Source organism: Lynx canadensis, chromosome A2, assembly GCF_007474595.2.
Source record: "Lynx canadensis isolate LIC74 chromosome A2, mLynCan4.pri.v2, whole genome shotgun sequence".
NCBI classification, from domain to species: domain Eukaryota; kingdom Metazoa; phylum Chordata; class Mammalia; order Carnivora; family Felidae; genus Lynx; species Lynx canadensis.
Window position 1 is genome coordinate 109,562,580 of NC_044304.2, and position 6,231 is coordinate 109,568,810.

Below are 6,231 nucleotides of genomic sequence, written 5' to 3' on the forward strand. Positions count from 1 at the left end.
CCATTCCTAAAGCAGAGTTTTTAAAAAAATTCTGTTTGTGGTTATCTAACCTTTGTGAAATGAGGTTAAATAAAGTAGGTAGCCCACTCTGATTAGAAAAAAGAGAAGCGAAGCAGAGGTCATGTTGCTATTCCGAGTTCACATGGTAATAAGCATGTTTTGTTTAAAAATTAGAATTGATCACAAAAAAATGTTGTAGTGGTCAGATCAATAGGGACAGGTCAATGTTTTGATTTCAAATATTGTCAAATCTATCTCCTAAGCAACTGAGCAAACAAACAAACAAACCAAAAAGGCTATAGTCCACCCCATTTTGGAAATAGTAGCCTTGAAGGTAAGGGACCATTGAGGAACTTAGCCTCATCTCATAAACAGAAGCTGGAGTGGGAGGGTGACAGTGGTGGCAGTGAAATTGGTGGCCTGGGACCTGCCATAGTCCCAGCTGAGCCCCAGTCAATGAGAAGACCACACTGGGTGAATATCTTACTCATTCCACACCATTTGAGACTGAATTTCTTCTTACCTGTCAACATATTTTCTTCCTTCTCCTCTCTCTCCTTCTCGCAGATGGATGAGCCTAGAGGTCACAGCATGCTTTTCAAGGTGATAATGAACTCACAGACTTCAGTACCACCTTCTGCTGGGACAGTGTCAGGTTTGTGCTTAGGGGAAAAGTACACAATACTTTCTCCACTTATAATAACAAGAAATAGAAAATAAAGGTTGCAGCAGCAAGTGAAGTCTTCAAACAAGAAGAGCCCATGCATACCCACTGAAAAAAGAATATACTGATTTAGAGAATCTTCCCCTGGGAACCAGGGATGGGAAACTAGAAGAGAATGATTGGGCTATTGTAATTTTTTTCTTATTTTCACTTTACAAATAAGGAGGATTTTCACTTTTTCAGTACCTACTGTCAAAAAAACAAATTAGGCTGAAGCATTGATACGGGCTAGAGAAGATTAAAGTACATTGTTTTACCTCCATTTGCAGGAGTCACTGGCAATTATTCCTTCCTTTCAAATATAGGTCAGTAGGTAAGTAGGTAGTAGGCAGATAGATAGATACAAGTATTATATATATATACACACACACTACATACTGCATGTGTGTGTATTCATTATTATAAATAAATTCTGTATCTTTTTGATAAATATAAGCATCTTCTCATGTCATGAATTCATCTTCAAGATGCTATTTTATTGCATAGATAATAATCTATTATCATACAGATGTATCATAGTTGTTTATCCAAAAGTACCCTATTGCTGGCCCTATTGCTGGAATTTTAGTTTGCCTGTGATGTGTAAATGATCTATGATGAATATAATAGGATATATATTTTCATCTAGCTGCAGTTTTTTTTAGGATAAATGCCTAGACATAGATCCAAGTGTGAAGCAATTATATGAATATTTGTCAAGGTTCTTGCCCCACATTGTTAAATTGCTCTCCCCATAGCAGTTTAGGAAGACCCTTCTCACTTCCCACCAGTATTAACTATCTCCCAAAAATCTTTACTGGCATTAATTTTAATACAATTTAAGCTCTGAGTCACAGTTGTTTTTATTTTCCTTTCTATTTTTCCTTATTTCTATCATTTTTGGGCATGAGGAGATCAAATAGGATTCCTGGGTAAGCTCAAACATACACAAAATGACCAGGAACAGTTAAAAAAAGAACATGTAGTTCTAAAATGTGCATAAGATTGGTCTATATGTTTACACTTAGGAAAAATTGTTTTCTTAGGGCCATTTCAGTGACCTTGGGTAATATTGCTTTTGAATCCCTCATGGTCAACATTGGCTAATTTTGAGCAGAGAAATTCCTAGAACTTATTTAGGCACTAAATACACTTAATATGGACCATGGGTTAACATTATGTTTTAAGCTACAAAGAAGAACATTTGGATAAAAAGTTTGCCTCCAGCGATACCACAGAAATGGCATGATTTAAATATTTTGATTTGCACTATAAATCATGCTTATTTCATTTAACTATTTTGAAATGAAATCATTTACCCTTTGGAGTATTTTGAAAACATTTTATTTTACTAAAACAGAAAAAATTAAAACTGCTTGAGTCTGTAGGATTTTAGCTGAACTCATAAAACAAACTCATCCCCACAGTTGTCAAATCAGATAGCTGTTTTATTTCCAATAACATTTGATCTTCATATTTGTCATTTCCTTTGTAGAAATTGTGGATTTATCACCTTTTCCCCACAATGATTTTTTTTTTACTTATCTACCTACTTATAACCTATCCATTTTTAGATATCGTTATTTCAACTTTAAGTATTATCTACAGTGCTAAAATACCTATGATAGTAATATTAAATTCTAGTCCCCCTCTACACGGCCCACGATTGCCATCAGGTTAATGTGGGTACTTTAGACTTTGTTTTATGCGTTTGTAAAAATTGATAATTGTAGAGAAAATGTATTGTTTTGGTCTTTTTTTAAATAAAAATTGTATCATAATATACCTACCATGATACCAAAACCTGATTTTTTTTTCCCTTTATCAGTGCCTCTTTCCTTTAAATTGATGTCTTATTTTCCATACCACAGATTAGGAGTCCCTCTATACAGAGACGTTGAGTTCACTTCCAATTCTTCCCTGTTAGAAATTTTTTATTTAAGAATACTTTCCAGGGGCACCTCGGCGGCTCACTCAGTTGAGCATCTGACTTCAGCTCACATCATGAATTCACAGTTCATAAGATCGAGTCCCACATTGGGCTCTCTGCTGTCAGCATGGAACCCGCTTCAGATCCTTTGCTCTGCTCTTGCTGCCCCTCTCCTGCTGTGCTCTCTCTTTCAAAAATAAATAAACATTAAGAAAAATAAAAGAATACCTTCCATATCCAAACAGGAAAAAAAATTACACTATTAGTGTAATACTCTTATAATGTTATGCTTAGATTATAATCATTTGAAATTTGTCTTTATGAATATGAGATATGAGCTAACTTTCTAAACATCTTTCTAAATAAGTAGATAATTCTCCCAAGAACTCATATTAAAAATGAACCTCTTACTCCATTTATTTAAAATGCCACTTCTATGGTATCTTAAATTAGCATATGCTTTTCTCTATTTTTAAACTCCTCTTCCACTGATGTAGTTATCAATTCCTATCCCACTAATATAATATTTTTTTAAGGTTTTTTTTTTTTTTTTTTCAACGTTTATTTATTTTTGGGACAGAGAGAGACAGAGCATGAACGGGGGAGGGCAGAGAGAGGAAGACACAGAATCGGAAACAGGCTCCAGGCTCTGAGCCATCAGCCCAGAGCCTGACGCGGGGCTCGAACTCACAGACCGCGAGATCGCGACCTGGCTGAAGTCGGACGCTCAACCGACTGCGCCACCCAGGCGCCCCAGTTTTTTTTTTTTTTTTTTTAATTTTTAATGTTCATCCATTTTTGAGAGAGAGAGAGCATGAGCAGAGGAGGGGCAGAGAGAGGGAGACACAGAATCCAAAGAAGGCTCCAGGGTCTTAGCTGTCAGCACAGAGCTCGACGTGGGACTCTAACTCAAAAACCACGAGATCATTACCTGAACTGAAGTCAGACGCTCAACCGACTGAGCCACCCAGGCACCCCTATATATTTTTATTACTATAATCCTATAATATGTTTTATATGTAGCAGTCAAGGCTATCCCTTCATTTTCTTTTATACATTTATCTTGGTTTTTTTTTTTTTTTTTCCTCAGAGGCCATACTCATCTTCTCTGTATAGTTCTAATTTTAGTATATGTGCTGCCCAAGCAAGCACTTGGGTTTTTAAATATTCAATCTTCTTTGTGGATTTTAGAACAGGTTTTAAATTTTGGTTTAAAAAATTCTCTTTTTTATTAGTCTTATGCTAAATTCATAGTTTGTTTTGAGAACACATCATTAAATATTAAACCTTTCATTCATGAACAAAATATTTTTCCCCTTTTACTTCCAGTAAAGTCATCGTAGGATATTCCCAAGTATTTGTTGTGATTATTATATTATAAATAGACCTCTTGTTCTTTTATTTTCTCATTGGCTTAATGTTATGAATAAAAGCTACAGGTTATCAAAAGGTGAACTTGTATTTGGCCATCTTGATTAAATTCCCTTATCTACCCCACTGAGGTTTTCATAATAATGCTTGTATTATCTGCATATTGTCACAGTTTTATAACTTCCTTTCCAATATTTGAGTTGTTTTCTCTGTTTTGTTACACTGGCTGGGACCTCAAGTTAAAAGTTGAACAGTTTTCTTCTTCTTGTCCATATAAACCTATTTCATCACTAGGGATAGGGCTTGATGAGGGACTTGGGTAGATCCTTTTATAAATCAAGGAAATTACTTTACATATTTTTTTATTTTACAAAAAGCTTTTAAAAATTGTTGTAAACATCTTGAATTAATTTAGAATAACTTTTCAAAATCAAATGTGATGATCCAATGATTTTTCCTCCTTTAATATACTAATAGAGTACATTCCACTGAATGAGTTTAGTGGTAAGCCATTTTTGTATTCCCAAGAGAAAGCCCTACTTGGTCATGCTGCATTATTTTTACAGTGCATTGTTGGATTCAATGTGTTACCACTTGATTATTTTTGAAGTTTCTTTGAGAGGGAGAATGAGGCACGCCTGAGTTGGGGAGAGGCAGAGAGAGAGAATCCCAAATAAGCTCAACCTGGAGAATGTGGAGCCCAAGGCAGGGCTCTACTTCATGAACCGCAGGATCATGACCTGAGCTGAGATCAAGAGTTGGGCACGTAATGAATTGAACCACACACACACACCCATTTTATTATTTATTTATTATTTATTATGATCTGCTTGTTTAAAAAAGAAATTTCCTGTTTCAAGAAGATTTGTCCATGTTCGCTTATAAAATAACCTGTGTCTGGAGCTATTAGTGAGGACCAGTAGGGAGCAAGTCATTATTTCATTACCATTTCAATATCTGTTACTATTTTTTGTCTTTTTAGATTTCCAGGTCTTCTTTTGCCAATTTTAGTAATTTTTAAATCTTGTGTAGATATAATTGAATATAGTCTTATTTTTAAAATCTATGCCTTTTTTCTTAATTGTAATTGTCAAAGGTTTGCCTGTTTCATATGACCTTTCATGGAATTATTTTTAGTTTTTGTTTTTGTTTTGTTTTTTTTGTTTTTTTTAATTTTTTTTTCAACGTTTATTTATTTTTTGGGGACACAGAGAGACAGAGCATGAACGGGGGAGGGGCAGAGAGAGAGGGAGACACAGAATCGGAAACAGGCTCCAGGCTCTGAGCCATCAGCCCAGAGCCTGACGCGGGGCTCGAACTCACGGACCGCGAGATCGTGACCTGGCTGAAGTCGGACGCCCAACCGACTGCGCCACCCAGGCGCCCCTATTTTTAGTTTTTGAATTATGTCAATTATTTCAATTTGCTTGATGCATCAATTATATGTATCTTACTTAAATCCTTTCTTGGCTTTATTTTTGTTCTCTTTTAGATTGTTGGACTGATTGCTTAGTTCTTTGATTTTAAATATAATTTTCTAATAATACATTTAAGATGAAAAAAGTTTTCTCTAAATACAGCTTTGGCTACATATCACAGGTTTTGATATGTTAGGCTCTAATTTGAATCAATTCTAAACATACTTGTTTCAGACTTCGCTAATGTTACAACTTTCATTTTCTTCACTTATTTACTTTGCTGATTAGTTACCCTTTTATTCCTTTGATACTCAGGAGAGGTAGAATATTTATTCCCTGAAAATAGAAAAGCCTTGAAGACTAACTAGAGTGATCACACAATGACTAGAGACTGAACAATACACAGCATCTCATTCTTATGAATGTGAATCCTTAACCTATTACCTGGAACAAATGTTATACATTTAATGGCCTCTCTTCTTTGAAAAAGACTTAACACACTCCTTTGAGAAAGAAAAGAATAAGAGTCACTTGACACTGGAATTGAATTCAAAGGGGTGACACTAAGCAAGGTCACATTACTATTATTATTATTAATTATTATTATTATTAATTATTATTTTCATTTATAGGCTTTAGAAAAAGGCTGTTCTGGGGCTTGTGGGTGACTCAGTTCAGCTCAGATCATGATCTCACAGTTTGTGAGTTAGAGCCCCGTGTCAGGCTCTGTGCTGACAGCTCAGAGCCTGGAAACAGCTTCACATTCTGTGTCTCCCTTTCTCTCTGCCCCTCCCCCATTCATGCTCCTT

At 35.3% G+C, this 6,231-nt stretch overlaps 1 pseudogene; it reads right to left on the reverse strand.

Annotated features, from left to right (window-relative positions):
- Positions 1 to 3,685: 3,685 nt before the first annotated feature.
- On the reverse strand, positions 3,686 to 3,785 carry LOC115509493 (annotated as a pseudogene).
- Between the last annotated feature and the right edge of the window lie 2,446 nt (positions 3,786 to 6,231).